Source organism: Phasianus colchicus, chromosome 5 (assembly GCF_987193195.1).
Source record: "Phasianus colchicus chromosome 5, bPhaCol1.hap1.1, whole genome shotgun sequence".
Taxonomy (NCBI): domain Eukaryota; kingdom Metazoa; phylum Chordata; class Aves; order Galliformes; family Phasianidae; genus Phasianus; species Phasianus colchicus.
This window is the reverse complement of record NC_143440.1, coordinates 33560702-33577541: the sequence shown is the minus strand read 5'-3', so window position 1 is coordinate 33577541 and position 16840 is coordinate 33560702. Positions and strand designations below refer to the sequence as shown.

Below are 16840 nucleotides of genomic sequence, written 5' to 3'. Positions count from 1 at the left end.
CCCTGATGGACTACAGACATCTTGATCATCACTCCTTTATCTAGCTACTCATCAGTGACAGTCCTATGCATTCCAGTGGCTCAGCTGCACAGCTTTAATAGATTTCCTGTTTCCAGGCCTACATGATACTTAATTGTCCTAAATTTAGAGGTCATGTTTCAGGGAAGTAGTTTATTATCTGAAATTTAATTTTAAGAATATTTCTTATCTTGGGCACAAACCATTTCGACAGCTTCATTTGCTCCTGAAACAAAGGCTAAGATTTATGTTTGAATACTTGAATGTGTCTTGGAGAACCAGAAAACCACCAGGATGTGGTTTAGGACAGAAGTGAGGTTAATTTGTACCAAGGTAGCATACTTTGTGTAGGAGAGATAGAAATTTGTGTAGGATTCATGTAGGAGAGGTACAAAGGCAAGACCATGAAGACAGTAAGCTCTCTAACACTGTCTGGCATAGTGCTGTAGGCATTAAACTCCCAAAGTATTCATTTACATCGACTAGATATCACTTGTCAGAACCCTAAGGCACTCAAACAATTTTGTATGGTCACTGAGAGATATTTTTGGGGTTGTTTAATATTACTTATGTGTGAAAAAAGTACTTACTTCCCTATACCTGTATGGCATGAATGTTGAAGTCTGTTGGACTAGTTTGCTGTGTTATCTAACTAATACATTTATCCTCATATAGGATCAGAACAATGGCTGAGCACAAGCATGACACTTCAATCCAACAAGGCCCAAGGCATTTAAGAAGGCATTTTTTAGAAGAGCAGTACATATCATTGTAAATGCTTAAACATAACCTGAAGTCTATCAAGATAATTTAGCATTACTAGTAGCAGTTAACTTACTGAAAGTAAATACCATCAGTACCATCAGACTAAAAGATGATGGTAGCAAAAATGAGGAACATTTGAAAGTTTGGAGTACCTGCTAAAAAATAAAAACCCCAAAAGAATAAAACAACCCTAGACTTCAACTTTCTAATTTGAAACACATTACCTGCAGAGAACCTACACGGAAAAGAGAACAACCACCAGAAAACAATAGTGAAAGTAAACAAAAAATAAATAAAGAAATAAAAGACTTAAGGGCTGCCAGGTGTCATTTTGATTGTGCCCAAATGCACATTCATCTTTTTTCTTGTTGGTTTTTGGAAGCAGTAATTTAATGACTTCCTCAACTTCTGTGTCACTGATCTGTGTAGCTGTGGATCAGAAGACTCAATATTTACATAGTAGATAAAAAAATACAGCAGGGCAATCCTAGGTTATCCTTCTAAAAAGGATAGTCATGGGCTTTTTGAAGGACTCAACACTACAACAATCTGACTGTCCTTGCTACCACCTGACATTGTTTGTGGCATTGCCTCTCAGAGCTGTGGCCTGTGTTCCCTACTTCTCATGTCTGGGCACCTGGGTACAAGCCCATAGTGCTGGAGATACAATGGGTAACAAGGATCACACTAGAAAGGAAGCTGTCTTTTTTGGAAAAATACACTCAAATGATAGAAAAAAAGAGGACACTGGAGGCTGAAAATATTTTCAAGTAGGATGGGAGGCACTAAAGCATTTGTGGGAGGCTGCTGCCTACAACAAAAGTTGATCAGCCTGTTTCTACGACAGCTGTGCAAAAATCCATTGGAATTAAGGTGAGTCACTTGGTGGAGTTGAGAGTACATTTCATGAGCAGCCTGCAGGAGTAGTAGTATGATAGACAGTAATTGACTGAGAAACTGAGGCCACTGGGAACAACTATCACTACGCCACACCAGTAACTAGTAGACGGAATGATGGGAACAAAATGCACACACAGCAACTCACCAACCTACAGTGCAACGTGAGTAAATAACAGAAACTGATCACGGTTCCTGTTAACAATCATACAACAATGCAAAGTTATAAATGTTACAAACTATGGTACAAAAAAATATATGGTATGTTTAGAGTGTTTGTTTTCATCCTAAATTGTTGTTAAGCGCGGCCACAGTGAGCGCAGTGGTGCCGGAAGTGTGACGTGGAGACTGGACACCTCAAGTCAGGAGCAGAGTACAGGGGCAACATTTGTTTCCAGTTGCACTCTTTGCGTGCTGTTACAATTTAACTGAAGTCTGATGCTTAATAAAACGCGATGGTTGCGCCTTTCAAGAAGTCCCGAGCTGCACCAGCTGCTCTTGCTCTCCTGACATGAGGCTCCCTTCGCTGCTGTAGTGCTGTTCTATCTTTGGACCATTTAGAAAAGCTAGAGCCACTCCTACACTGCTGCTATTCTTTGGCAAGCCGCGAACACGTTTTAGTTCTTCTCTGCAAACTGAAGGGCTGCTTTATAAACGCGCTCCACTTCAGAGCCTTGTCCGTTTCAACTCCCTCAGCCCTGGCTCGGGGCCTGAAGCCGCCTTGGGACGCTCTCTGCCCAGGGTTCCTTTGTTCCCTCCCGTCCGGAGATCCAAAACTCCCGGCCCAGCGTTTCGCTTTCCCCTACTTCCCAAACCAGCGCCCGGCCGGGGGCCGCCACCGCGCCCGGTTTGCGGGCGGCCCGGGACGGTGGCGGGCGGAGCCGATTGGTGCAACGGACGCACGTGGGGCCGCCCTCACGCCTCGGCGCTGGCAGCGCGGCGGCCGCCGCCGCGGGGGCTCCGTGCGGAGCGGCGCGGGGCACGGTGCGGTACGGCTCGGCGCTAACTGAGCTCACCGCTGGACGCTCAACGGCGCCCGCGCCGCTGCAACGAGGAGGGGAGAGAGATCCGGCCGGCAGGAAGGTGAGCGGAAGGCGGCGGTAGTCCGCGGGCCACCGTGGCCGCTGGGCGGGTGGAGGGGCTCGGCTGCCCAACGTGTGCGGTACGGGAGATGAGCCGCAGCCGAGCTGCTAGGGCTGGGAAGTCCGCCAGAGGAGCTGTGGGGAAGTGGGCTGCGAGTTAACGATTAACTCCGTGCCGGTACCTCATCTCGCACGGCGCCGGAGCGCGGAGCCCGGCGGCGTCGGTCGGGGGGCGGGTGCGGGAGTGGCAGCGCTGCTACGGGCGGGGTGGTGTTGCTCTGCCCGGCGGGGTGTTTCTCACCGGCACCGACACGCACCCGCGCGCATCCCCGTCGTTCCCTCTCGGTGAGGCTTTCAGAGTACTGAAGAGTGACGGAACGCCGGATAGAAAATGTAAAGTGTTTCTTCTGGTCTTCTTCGGCGTAACGTGTTAGGGAATAAACCTTACAGTCCGGGGAAGCCGCCATCGCTGCCTTCCCTGTTTTTTGTTACTGCCGGCTTTGCTAATGGAAAGTAAAACTTCGATTGTTTGGCTTCTTTCTCCTGTTGGGTGGCACCGATGCTGGTGGAGCCTGAAGTTCAAGGGAATATTTACCGTAATTTAAAGAAACGGGCCATTCATCTATCACATCTTTTTGTCCTTTGTCAGACAACTGGAGGAGTTTATGTTGGGTGAATTCCTTCCCTTGTAAAAGCTCTCTGTCTTTCTGTAAGTACAAGCTTTTAATATATTTTCAGCTTGGCTGTTTCTCTTCTATGAGTCAGAAATATTTTCTCATTGCTTGAAAGGCATCCACAATCCCATGACGTTCCTTTTAAGAGTCAAGAATTCTCACTCATATGGTGGGAATCATCTGGTATCTCTTTGTGTTTGACATTAGTGAAGGCAGGACTGTGTCCTTCTCTGTTGTGAAATACTGGAAGATGGTAATGCGGGACCCTGGTTCTCTTACCATTACCTCAGCTACTCAAAGCTGCAGCATCTGACTAAAGGAGGGATCTTGGTGTCCTGCTGCTTTCCTCTCAAAAGAGGGGTGAACAGAGATTAGTGAAGCAGAACCTTGCTGCTACTTTAAAAGTCATATTTTGTTATTTTTTTTTCCATATCTCTGATTTCCAAACACCTATTAACTCTTGAATTTTTCTGTAAGCATAGTTGTCGGTTTTAAAGAGTCCTTAAGGACTCCCAAGTATAGTGGGCTCTGAAGGAATGAACAAGAAATAAATACCTGGGATAGTTTGAGGGTGAATAATTGTGATGATCAGCTGTTTTTTTTGTTTTTTGTTTTTTTTTTTCCATCTCCCCTGTGAAATGCAATTTTACAGTTTCTTGCCCCTAGGAGACATGATTCTCTCTTGGGGCTGGTGATAATTGACCTGGTAAATTACAAGAGAGAAGATCTCTTTCAGCAAAGTGTTTTAGAGTCCTTTCACCTGGGGGTTGCTGTTAGGTGTAGCCATGCCATGCTGATTTCCCTTCTGCACATTCTTGACTCACATTAAAAATAAGCTTTAAAAGTTGGCTGCTACTTTTAAAGATGCAAGAAATATAAAGGAAAACAAAGACGTTTTCTGAGCAGGGCAAAAACACTGTTTTAAGAGTTAGCCCGAGTCTCTTTATTGCAATTGCTTCCCCAGCTGAAGGAATTGCTGGGTGAAAAAATTCTCTGAGGATCTGTGCTATGCAAAGTAGGAGATCTTTTAGCCCTGAGTGTTTGCTTTGGAAACAGGTTGTTATAACTCACACACCACTGATTTTGCATCTCCATTTGATTTATCTTCACATTTCTGAGTGTACCCTCTATATGCAGACTGGATCTTAACACCCTGAGTTAGGGAAGCGTGAAAAGAATGCAGTTGTGTGTGCTACAGAAGGCTCAAGGATAAATATTTATGTTTTTTTCTTCCACACTTCTTCAAGTGTGGAGTCAGATATTTCACTTTCTTTTGTGAATGTGTAACTTTTTAGAAAGTAAGGATGATATGAAAATCAGCTAACTGTAAAATCCTCAGTATGAAGTTTTGTTCCCTCCCAGCTAAATGTGTTTTTATTACTTAAGCTATTTATACTGGAAGTTTACTTCTTAAATTGGAAGGGTTCCTCAACAGATACTTTTTGTATTTGTACTATTAATGGATTAGAGTGTAAATTTTAGATATACTTTTTTTCAAAAATGTGCAGTTCTTGAACTGTATGGAATAGATGTCTTGCACTTCTGTAATATGAATGGAATTCAATAAATACTGATTCTAGAGAGCAGTAACCATAGGTCTATTTTTGGAGGAGATAAGCTGTCTGAATAATAGTGCATTTGTTCTTCACTTCTCTTTTCTTCTTCTGTAACTTAATGTTCCTTTTCAGTGTACAGCTGGTAAGCTGGCATTGCCAAGGTTTCTGTAAAAATGTTTTAGGCACAGTTTTGGAAGACAGTGCATCTGGATAATGTGATGATTGACTACAAATTAATTTATCCTGTTTTTAACCAAACAAAAACACTCTAGCTAATGTGTATACAGAGACAAATCAAGTCCTTCAAGAAAACACTTAATTTTCTCAGTCCTTGATTGGCAGTTGCTGGCAATGTTGAGGATTTGAAAAATGGTTGAACTTGTACTGTAGCCAGATGTGCCAGCACAGTCATTAATACACTTTTCCTATGACTGCTGCATGCAGTACTGCATTTACTGGAGAAAAACAAAACAAAACAAAACAAACAAAACAAACAAACAAACAAAAAACACCAAAACTAGAATGTTATAAAATAAAAAAAAAAAAAGAAGAAGAAAAAATACAGAAAAAATATGAAAAATACTAAAATCTGAACTGTGGAAAGTGAAATCCTGTGTCAATTGTTCTTTTAAATTTTGGATACACAAATTTGCACCCATTAGGAAGTGAGTGTCAGTACAAGCAAAAAGTAGTTCAACACTGTATCAAGTAGCGGACACTTCCTGCATCTCTGGTAGTGCATAGGGTTAGTATTTTGAAAAATACAATACAAACTCAGCATTTAAATATTTTCATATTTTTTTTCTGTACTACAAACTGATTTGAACATGTTCTATTGGCAGACTAAGATTACTTTATTCAGAACAATTTCAGTTTTCTGGGGCCTGAATTAAGCATACAGAAATTCATTACTGAAATTCAGGTTTTGAAGATTTAGCTTAACTTGTAGGAAAATTCAGGAGAAAGCTGTAGCTGAACTTCATTGGGTCTTGACCAGATCAACTGGATATGCTTCATCAGGTGGTTGTTTTACTTTTCTATCTCCTATGAGTTTGGATAGCCTTCAGACAATGCTTTAACATGTTAACACGAGACTAGGTGACATGAATTTATCAAGTGCTAAGTTATCATATATTGTCTATTCTTGAAATAACCAAATCTAAGATGAAGGATTTTTCTTACCATGACAACTTGGATTTTAGGAGGTTGCTCATTTCTACTTCAGTCTGTGCTTAAAACTTGAGCCTTATATGTCAGGTCTTTCCTTGCATTATGCTGTGAGCATACACTGCATCACATAAAGATTTGTGGTGTCTGTGTTTCCTGTCTAGTCAGTGGAAATAGTCAGGAGCCTTGAGGGCATGAATCGGAGCGTTGTAGTGCTTCACAGAGTAGTTATGGCATTACTTCAGTAAGTAGCGTGGACAGAAATAACTTTCATGTGATTTGGAAATAAGACAGTACAGTTTTGTGACTGCTCTGTGTTAGGTGATGTTGACTGTTTCTCAGGGCAGCAGTCTTCCTTTATGCCCGAAGTTGGTGCTAAGTTCTTGGGCCTAGTCCTGCAGATCAATTGCTTGGTGATGTCTCCTGATGTTTGCGCTGGGAAAGCTTTATGAAGGAAACAGACTTCTTTGATCAATTAAGTTTGTCAGGATGATGTTGGGACCAGTAATTTATTTTTAATGCCTAGATGGGATTTTACATTTAATACTTCAAAATAAAAGTAAAACCCATGTCTCTTATGGTATTTTCAATCTAACCACTTATCTGTCAGAAGAGTAATGTATCAGCTCATAAAGGAGTAAGAAACTAAAAGCCTATACTTTAAGGAATCTAGTAAATGTGAGCTAAGTACATGGCACCCTTAGATTCTCAGAAAAATTAAGTAAAAGTCAAATAGTTTCAGGTTCTGTCAAATTGTTTAACAGTGTTTCAGCATTTGGAAAAAATAAAAAAGTATGCAGTTAAGGTATATCAAACTAGAAGCTTTTTAAACTTGTATTCTTTATAAACTACTAATCTTAACTTCCTAAAGAGAGAACTTTAAAGATAACAGCCAAGAGCTGATGTCTTCATTACTATTTACTTTTTTCCATAAAAGAAAAAAGACATACTCTATATAATATACATACACATACATATTAGTTTTAGCCACATTAAGCAAAATAGTTTTTTGTGTGTGTGTGTGTGATTGATATTTTTGAGAAGTGATAATAGTTTGGGGTGGGAGAATAGGTGCTCATGATGGGCTTTGTTAATCTTTTGTCATGGTTTCATGTGTGCATACACCCAATCCTACTCCTAGTTACTTTTGTATTGCCCTACTGATACATTCTTTTTACAAAAATGATTACTTATGCATGAGAGTGTGTAGGTCTGGAGTTATGTATAGCTTGATCCTGGTGTCACTCAGAGTTAATTATGGTGCTCTTGCACTGATATTAGGTGGGTGACAAGAAGGCTTGCAGCTCTGCATCCCCTTCCTCACCATTAGCTTATTTGGGAACTTACTCTACTCTGAGCATATTCAGGTAAACCACAGAACTGTAGGGATTGGAAGGAATGTCTGGAGAATGTCTAGTCCAGCCCCTCTGCTAAAGCATGTTCCGTACAGTAGGTTTCACGGGAAAGCGTCCATGTGGGTTTTGAATATCTCTAGATAAGAGGAATCCACAACTCCAGTCTGTTTGAGTACTTTATCAAAACTCAAAGTATTTTTTTTCCTCATGTTTGCAAGGAACTTCCTGTGGTCTAGTTTGTGCCCGCTGCTTCTTGTACTGTTCCTAAACACCACTGAAAAGAGCCTGGCCCCATCCATTTGACTCCTGCCCTGTGGATGTATATATGCATTGGTAAGGTCTCTCCAATCAATCTTATCTTCTCCAGGATAAACAGTCCCAGGTCTCTCAGCCTTTCCTCATAAGGGAGAAGCTCCAGGCCCTTAATAATCTTTGTGGCCTTCCATTGGACTCCCTCTGCAAGTTCCTTGTTTTTCTCATGCTGAGAAGCCCAGAATTGGACACAGAGCTCCAGATGTGGCCTCACCAGGGCAGAGTAAAGGGAGAAGATCACTTCCCTCAACCTGCTGGACATATTGTTTTTAATGCACCCTAGGATGCCACTGGCCTTCTTGGCCACAAGAGCACACTGCTGGCTCACGGTCAACCTGCTGTCCACCAGGAATTTCTCTGCTGATCTCTTTCCCAGCAGGCACTTCCTAACCTGTATCAATGCATTGTGATTATTCCTCCCCAAGTGTAAGATCTGCATTTGTCCTTGAAACTTGTAAGGTTCATCTCTGGCCAACTTTCCAGCCTGTCCGGTCACTTTGAATGGCAGCACAGCCTTCTTCAACCATTGAATGTCAGCCACTCCTTCCAGTAAACTTGCTGAGGGTGCATTCTGTCCCTTCATCCAGGTCACCAATAAAGATGTGAACAAGACTAAACTCTTTCCTCAAGTATTCAGACATCTCTTCCATTTTCCATGACTTTTGAAATATGATAGAGGGTGCGTTGGCAGTCATTTCTGCCAGCTCCCTCAACACTGGTGGCCCCTTCACGGACCACGGATTTGTGTGTGTTACGTTTGCCAAGGTGACCTCTGACTGTATCTTCCTTGACCAAATGTAAAAATAAGAAGTAACAAATTGGAATTCTCCAGGAATATCAGACATTCGATTATTTGAAGTTTATTCTCTATGGAAACTTGTGAGGCAGTGCACTGTAAAGATACTGAGTTATGTTCTGGTTAAATGCTTATTTCAAACAGCAATAGCTGATGTGAATGATGAGCAGTTATCAAATACACTCAAAACCATGAAGAAACTTTCAATGCTAACTATTTTCTGTGTGCAGAAGTAGAGTTGTTACTCATTCAAAAGCTAACTTCATATATTTTGGAATTTGTTCTTTGTTTTCCATTTATTTACTGTGAACAGTAGAGGAAGGTGTTGCCAGCAATCCAGGTTGCACTTGGAATGCTATGTGGGGCTTCCCTACAGACTTCCTCTGGAAGATTAATGGAACTGAGGAATGCAGCTGTGCAACACCAGTAATGCTGTCCTAGTACCCAGAAGTGTGCCACTTGGGGTTGCACAAGCACTTTTAGCTGCTGAGGTTTTTCAATACATCTGTGTACTGAGTGTGGTTAACCCCAATTTACTGCTGAAATAAATGACATTAAGAGAGTTATTTAAGGTCACGCTACACTTCTGTGGTAAACCTGTGTTCATAATCCATTTTCTATTTCTGTCTTCGTAGATTGCCAACGTATAAGACTTTAGTTTTATCTTCTTAAGCAATTTGGTGAAAGACTTGAATTCGATGTGCATTTGAAGCTGAAGATTTATGCCATGTAGAATTTTACTCTGTTGATAATATAAACTTCTTCCTCTTTGCATTTTATAATAAAAGTCAGTTAGGTTTTACATTAAACTGGCAATGACGTCTATGGACTATCACATTTCCTGCCTTCCTTTGAGTACATCTGTTGTGCCTTGCTCTGCAGTTTGACATACTTTGTGTAGGTAACCTGTCTCTGCACAAGAAGGAAACATATTTCACAGGTGCAGCTATAAAAGTCACCCATGTGAATGCTTAGATGTGGATATTTCTTACGGACCTGATCCTGATTTGGCACCCAGAGGAAAATGAACACATTTATTCACTTCCTGCTGTTTATACAGTAATAAATCCGGAACTATCTTTCTGTATGTTCACTTCACTATGTAGACGTATTGCATGTTCTTGCAACATAGGCTTGTCTGAAATTCCAGATGTGCTCAGTTTTGATAAGAAAGCTCATCATCATTTTTGCCTTTTTGTTTCAACTTCAAAGCACCATCTCTTCCAAGATGACAGCATGAGACAGAGGTGACAGTTTCTTTCCCTTGTGGTTTTGCTAAAGAATCTTGTTGTTCTGAAAGCCTGAAAGAAATGTGTTTATGTATGTGTGTATATATATATATAAATATACATATACACAAAGTATATATGGTATACATTTGTATGTATATTTTCCACTCTCCCAGCAAAATATACACATATATACATATATGTGAATGCATACATACACGCGTGTATATGTATTTATATACATGTATGTGTGTTTTGCTGGGAGAGAGGGAAAAATATAATCTTTATTTCATTGTATGAGCTTCTCTGAGGTCAGAAAAGCAGAACCTGAACTGATGCAATGTATTATAATAAGTTCTTCTGAATGAAGCATTTTGGAAGAGACAAGGAGATACTATAAAACTTTGAGAAAGTACAGTAGTCTTCCCTACAAACATGGTCAATATGAAAAGAAGTGAGAATTCAGTACCTCTGGAACATGAGCAAACCAGGATGTGAGTAGTCTTTTTAACAATTACAGTGTGGAAGCTGCTGCAGTTGTTTATCTCATTATGGAACTAGTAGCACTGGTTCAGCTGTCCTCCTAAACAAGGATTATTTCCATGACCTGGTCATGATTGTGTTATTCTGTTTAATCTCTCTCGCAACATTTTCTGCCTTTATAACATCATCTGTTTATTCAGCATTTCTTATATTTTCATTCTTATCTTTCAGTCCAATTTATCTTGTAAGCAAAGCATCTTCTGTGGAGAGGGGAATGTTGCTTCTTTTCTAGTTCTTCCGTTCTCTGCACTTTTCACTTCCCTTTTGTAAAGTTTTTTGATTCTTTGAGAGTTATATTCTTTAAATGAGACAATGAAGTTCTTAAGGGACGAAAGGCAAGTGTTCTGGAAATAACACTGTGGTACATTCTGTGTCTTTCCAGCTATGCTGCACTATGGAAGGAGGATGTGAAATACTTTACACTCACTGAGTAAATAATAGCTGTTAAACATATTTGAATTAGCAGAACTGGATAGCTTTTTCAAGAAAGTCCTTGAATGAAAAGCTGGAAAAAGTATGTACAGAATAAGAAACTGCATTTGGGAATGCAGAGTGAAAGGAGATCACTGGAGTTTAATGTGAGATAGGTAACTAATGGTTGCTTCTGTTATACTGGAGAAAAAAGGCCAGTGCGTTCCAGTGTGGAAAGGAGAACGTAGGAGTAAAAGTTCACTAACAGTAAGAAAAAGACAAATTTGTGTAATTGAGTGGTTGTTTGTCTCCAAGTCGGGTGCTTGCAAATATAACACAATATGTATTTCAATACCATGCAAAGTACTCTGTGTCTAATAAAGCTTAAAATTGAATTAATGCAGATTCAAAGGCAAGAGAAATAGATCCATTAGCTATCTTCTAATTTTTGATTGAAAGTTGAAATTCATTTCATTCTAAGATTGTTGGTATCACAAGATACAGGACATTGAAAGGCAGTCTCCTGCTCTAGTTAGCTTATTTACTTGTTCCAGGAGGTCTGTGCTTTTTAAAAGGCTTTGGATATTGGTAATGTCTTTACCATAATTACAAATAGTCTATTAAGAAAATTTCTATTTGGAACTACTATCAAATTATTTTAACATACAAGGGATGCTCTGAAAGTAGTGTTTCCTATTTTATTATGTTGGCCCATGACATCAGAGGTGGATGTTGGTGGTACGGTGATTGAAGTTGAATCTTCTTGCCAATATTCTGTTGTATTTTGTTGCCATGTAACAGATGGCAGCAGAGGGACCCTCCAACAAAACGGCATCTGATCTGGAAGCACATATGAAGCAAAGATGTGCCATTCCTCTATGTGGAAGAAATGGCACCCACTGACATTCATCAACGCTTGCTGAATGTTTATGGGAACCAAACTGTGCATGTGAGAATGGTAAGGTGGTAGGTGGTACATTTCAGCAGTGGCAGGAGGAATGTGAAACACGAGTCATGTTTTGGATGGCCACGCACAGGTATCACATTGTACAATGAAGAGCATCTCAATATGTTCACGTGCATGAATCAGCAGATTATGACCAGGGAACTGTGTACAGAGCTGAATATTGGTTTTGATGCATTGGAAACAATGGAGTATTATTGGAGCATTGCAGAATTTGTGCCAAGTGTGCCCCATGAATGATCACAGCAGGATAAACACAGTGTGCAAGCTTGTCAGGACCTATTGAACCAATATGAGGCTGACAGAGAATATTTTCGATATCATATCGTTACTGATGACGAAATGCAGTGTCATTACTGTGTGTTAGAGGCAAAATGAACAGTCTGTGGAGTGACAGGATGTGAATTCCCCATTGAGGAGGAAGTTCAAGATGTGGCTGTTGGTGTGCAAAATGATGTGCACTGTCTTTTGGAATAGAGAAGAAGGTGATCCTTCAGGGTTTCCTGGAACCCAGACAAGCCATCAACACTGACGGTGACATCATGGCTTGGACTAATCTGAAGGCTACAACTTCCGGATTCAGGTCAGCAAAGACTGCCCTTCTCTTGCAACAGGGTAATACCAGGTCCCACGCCAGTTTGAATTCTGTGGAGCACATTGCTAATCTTGACAGGATTGTCCTACCACACCTGTTGTACAGTCTGGATTTGGCATTTTCTGACTGATATCTTTTTGGGCTGATGAAAGATGGACTGCATGGGTAAGATTATCCTAGCAACAGCATGATCATAGCAGCTCTAAAAGAGTTGGTCACCTCCACTTGTGTGGAGTTTGAGCATGGCATGCAGGCTCTTGTTCATTGCTGGTGAAAATGTATAGCTAATGGTGGTGACTGTTGAAAAAGATGTTTTGTAGCTGAGAATTTGCTCTGCCAAATAGTATTACTACACTCTTTGTATTTGTTGTAATTTCCATAGAAATAAATAGGAGTCATTACTTTTGGAGTAACATTCATAAATTAATAATTAAATGTGGATAAATTAAGCATTTATCTATTTTTAAGATCTCTGCTTTTTTAGAAAGAAAATAAGCATGTAATGGATATCAAGAGACTTTGTGTGTGTGCATTCTGTATTTAATTTTTAGTTTGAAAACTAGACATGTACCTGTAAAAATCTGCTGTTATGTAGAATATAATGCTGAATGCAAGGAAGTCTTTTTGCAGGGCTCCACTTTTTTCACTACACAGAAGAGCTTAGAACTAACATGGCCTTAGCACTGTTATGTTTTGGATTGATAATATAAGTCATGGTAAAAGAAGTATTGTTTGGGTTGAGTCAGTAAATGTGTTTTGTTTTGTTTTGTCCTTGAACAGACAAAAGCTGAGACAAAAAGCACTTTATTAATACTGTATCTCCTTGCTTGATTCCAGATGGAAATATTTCAATTCTCTTGGGGTTTCTGTTTTTCTTTCCCACAGTAAGCAAATTTTCTCTCTCAAGTATATAAATGGTGCTAGAATTGTCAAGCTGACTGAGCAACTTAAAATAATGAAATACACGTCTGTCTATTAGGGCTATACCCACACTTTTCTGATAACATCCCTGCTTGGAAAACCTCTCCCTTTCTTACTGTGCAGATGGCCATATAAAAAGATGGCTCTTTCAAGTGAGAATGAAACATCACTAGGAATAGTAGCTGAAAGCAGAGAATGTGCTTATCTCTGTCATTCTCAATCTCAAAAGCTCTTTCATGTGGATTAAGAAGCAGCTATCATACAGATATATTTTTTGATAAATTAATATCCTTGTAATAATGAAATGAAAGCCTTTTAAGAAATTATCAGAATAATGTTTGTATCATGCCATGTGCCTCACGTTAATAGGTGCTGGTTTTACCAGAGTTGTCTTTTCTTTAAATGCTTCCTGAGTGAAATTTTCTTCTCAAGACAGAAGGTTCTCTGATACTGGGTCCTTAAGAGATGTTTCCTTGAGGTATGAGAGGCTTGTATCTTTGTTGAGGCAAATATAACAGGTGTTTTTGTTGTTGATGTTTGTTTGATTGCTTTCGTACTTTTTGGAGATTTTCGGGGGAAAAAAAAATCCAAAAGATCTTTACCTTTTCTTTCCTCCACCAGAGCAATTTTAAAAATTCAGTTGACTCCTGTTCAACACATAAGCAGGGACGATACATATTTTTAAGTAGTGCTGATGGTATTCCACTTATTAAAGCTTTCAGTGCTATTAACCTTAACTAAAACACTTAAATTTCTGGAAAATCTTGTTCAGCTACTGTAGCAGAGAATGAAGAGGAAAGTGTGTATAGATATGTGCTCATATGATGATAAACTAAACATTTATGGATCGTGTTTAGTGATTTTCCTTTTGAAACTTCCACGCGTTGTAATTCTGTGAATCTGCTGCATTTGTTTTGTTGGATATAGTCTGTTTATATTTTGGTTCAGCATTGTTCCTCAGATATCTGTTCTTAATCTATGTTGCACATTAATACTCCATGTGAAAAACTTGATCTTTTTCAAAGCTTGAATTCTTACCTTCAAGTTCCTGGTGTTTTTTTTTTTTTTTGTTATTTTTTCCATGAAACTTCTGTGAGCTGAAAAGTTAATCTGTTCCTAAAACCTGTCATAATCAAATCTTAAAAAATTACAGCTGTGAAACTTGTTTTAAAAATGCTTTCCTTTTGACTTCAACTTGCATTCACACAGTTCTTTATACATCTCACTGAATTGTAATAGGTCTAAAAAATCTCTGTGCAGAGCCATTTTTTCTTCCCTTTCAGAAAAGAACAGAACAGAATTGTTTTGCACAAATACAACTCCAGAGCTGAGCACATGGTACTCCTAGGTCTCAATTGTTCTTACTGCACTTGTGAGAAGACACCAAAGCAGTAAATAATATTACTGTGCAGCGGCAAAGGCAACTCAAGGACAGTAAGCATTTGAATTTGCTCTTCAACTTGATGTACATAATGTAGCCTTCTTAAGCAAACTACTGTAGAATGGAAGAGCAGGAACTATTTGGCAATTCTAAGGCCAGTAGCAGGTTGAGTTTATACGTAAGCCTTCTTCAGTTTTTTTGTCTTGGACTGACTTGTTCTCAAATACTTTCCGTTAGTTGATGTATTTACAAAACTTAAAAGTACAGCATACATTTGAATGCTCAGCAAACATTTGTCTTTTACTTATTGACATGCTTGCATGTGTCAGAATGCAGTAGTGTCCTCAATGTGAATTCAGCTATATAAAAGCATTCAAATAATATCTATCCATGAACAGAGGTAATCTAAATTATAATGTATGTATTTTACCCATGTTGTTGCATGGGATTGATGTGAAGCAATCCTTCCAAGCTGGGTAGTAGTAGTGCCAAGATAACAGGAAGTTCTGTACCTCTTCAGATGGTAAAGGAATACCTGTATTTTGGACTGGTGTTTTTTTGTTTTGTTTTGTTTTTTTCCTGCAAAATAAGGAACTTGGGTTTGAAATGCTGGAAGATCTGGGGCAGATGCAGTTTTCCTGGCTTCCTGACTACCAAGATAAGATTCTTAGAAGGACAAGTCATTCTACCTGAGGACAGAGAAAACCTAGCTACGATCTATTTCTTCCTGTCTGTCCATGAGACATAACTGTCATCTTCTTTGCATTGCAGGAAAGGAGAAAAGAGAATTGGGCAACCTGTCTGTGAGAGCTACAGAGTCTATCGTGATTGGGTTTGAAAGCATTGTATGAAAAAAATCATGTGATCTACTGGCTGAGGATTTATATGGCCAGAAAATAGGGCCAAAGTCTGCTCTCAATTCAGGTCTGGGGTGCTCTCCATTATGAGAATGGAAAACAAGTTGCATGGACTTGAAGGGATGGTGAAATTCTTCATCCAAACTTGTCTTTTATCTACACCCCTATGCATCCATGTCTTGAAGTTAGATCAGCTTCAGTCATGTGTGCTGCCAGCTTCACTCATGTGTGCTTGCAGTGCTGTAGATTTTTCCTGTCCCACCTCCTTAAATAAAACTCGGGAAAATAAGGCAAGTGATGTGCTCACTGAATGTATGTTCTTGAGTAATAGTAAGGATGCTTTATTACATCTTAAACAAACTGTCTTGAATAGTGTTCATATCAAAATTGTCTTCTAAGGAAATAGATTTTTGATTCTCATTATATGAAATATTCAAAAATTATATCTACTAATATATTTTGATTGGAAGAAATAAGCCCAAATGTCTGATGAGTTAAGCATTTTTCCTGGAATTCAAGTTCCATAAGAAGTGGCAGTTGGGGTCACTTCAGTGTTACCTCATTCACAGAGTACACCCAAAAAGTCAACAGACTCAAAGCTGCGTGAATCAGAATGAGTATTGTTCCAGGGTCATAATATTCAGATCAAATTCTTTCTTTCTAATTCCTTTTCTGCTATGCCACCTGGATAGTTTACAAAGAAAAATAAATTGTTACATAATGAAGATTTATAAATTGGGTTTTTTTGATTAACAATCTATTGTCATATGCCAGTTAAATCATTATCTATTTTTTTTATATATTCAGGTCATGCAGTGAAATTGGGGAGTTTGAATTGTATTGAAGTACAATATACTAGTAGTCCTGTATAGAGCAGGATGTGTAGGGGGAAAAAATATCAGCAAATGTGTAGGAAATTCCAGAATTCAATATATTTTTTTTTCTTTTAAAGGCTATGAATTTTCTCAGGGCATCCCTCAAATGTATATTCAAATAGTGAGGCCAGTAGTTATAGCTTGATTAATTTGGAGTAGAAAGATGTTGAAAAGAATGTGCTACTTGTGGTGAAAAGTATGGTTTTTTTTGAGGTTTTTTTTTCTAGGTTATCATAGAAATGCTAAAAATATGTTGATGCTCCCACAGGCTTGTATGCATTTAGCTCTCATTGTGAGTTTTGTAATTATATGAAAGTCACAACTTTACTGTAAATGACAATTTTTGAATCCATTTTCAAATAGACTCTATTTTTGTTTAAATTTCTCTCATGGAGTTCTAATGGGTTTGTAGAATTTCTAGCATCTGGAAAAGAGTCTGTCT

General features: G+C 39.2%; 1 protein-coding gene across 6 annotated transcripts in view; it reads left to right on the top strand.

The window, feature by feature from the left end:
• The first annotated feature begins 2571 nt into the window (after window positions 1-2571).
• Window positions 2572-16840, top strand: part of STXBP6 (syntaxin binding protein 6) — an 85723-nt gene continuing 71454 nt past the window's right edge. For 2 of the 6 annotated variants that reach the window (XM_090141274.1, XM_090141273.1), the window contains exons 1-2: window positions 2572-2763; window positions 3412-3471. The gene's annotated coding sequence lies outside the window, so the exon portion shown is untranslated. The remainder of the gene's footprint in view (window positions 2764-3411; window positions 3472-16840) is intronic. The other 4 variants (XM_090141272.1, XM_090141271.1, XM_031593748.2 and 1 more) reach the window with 4 other exon arrangements.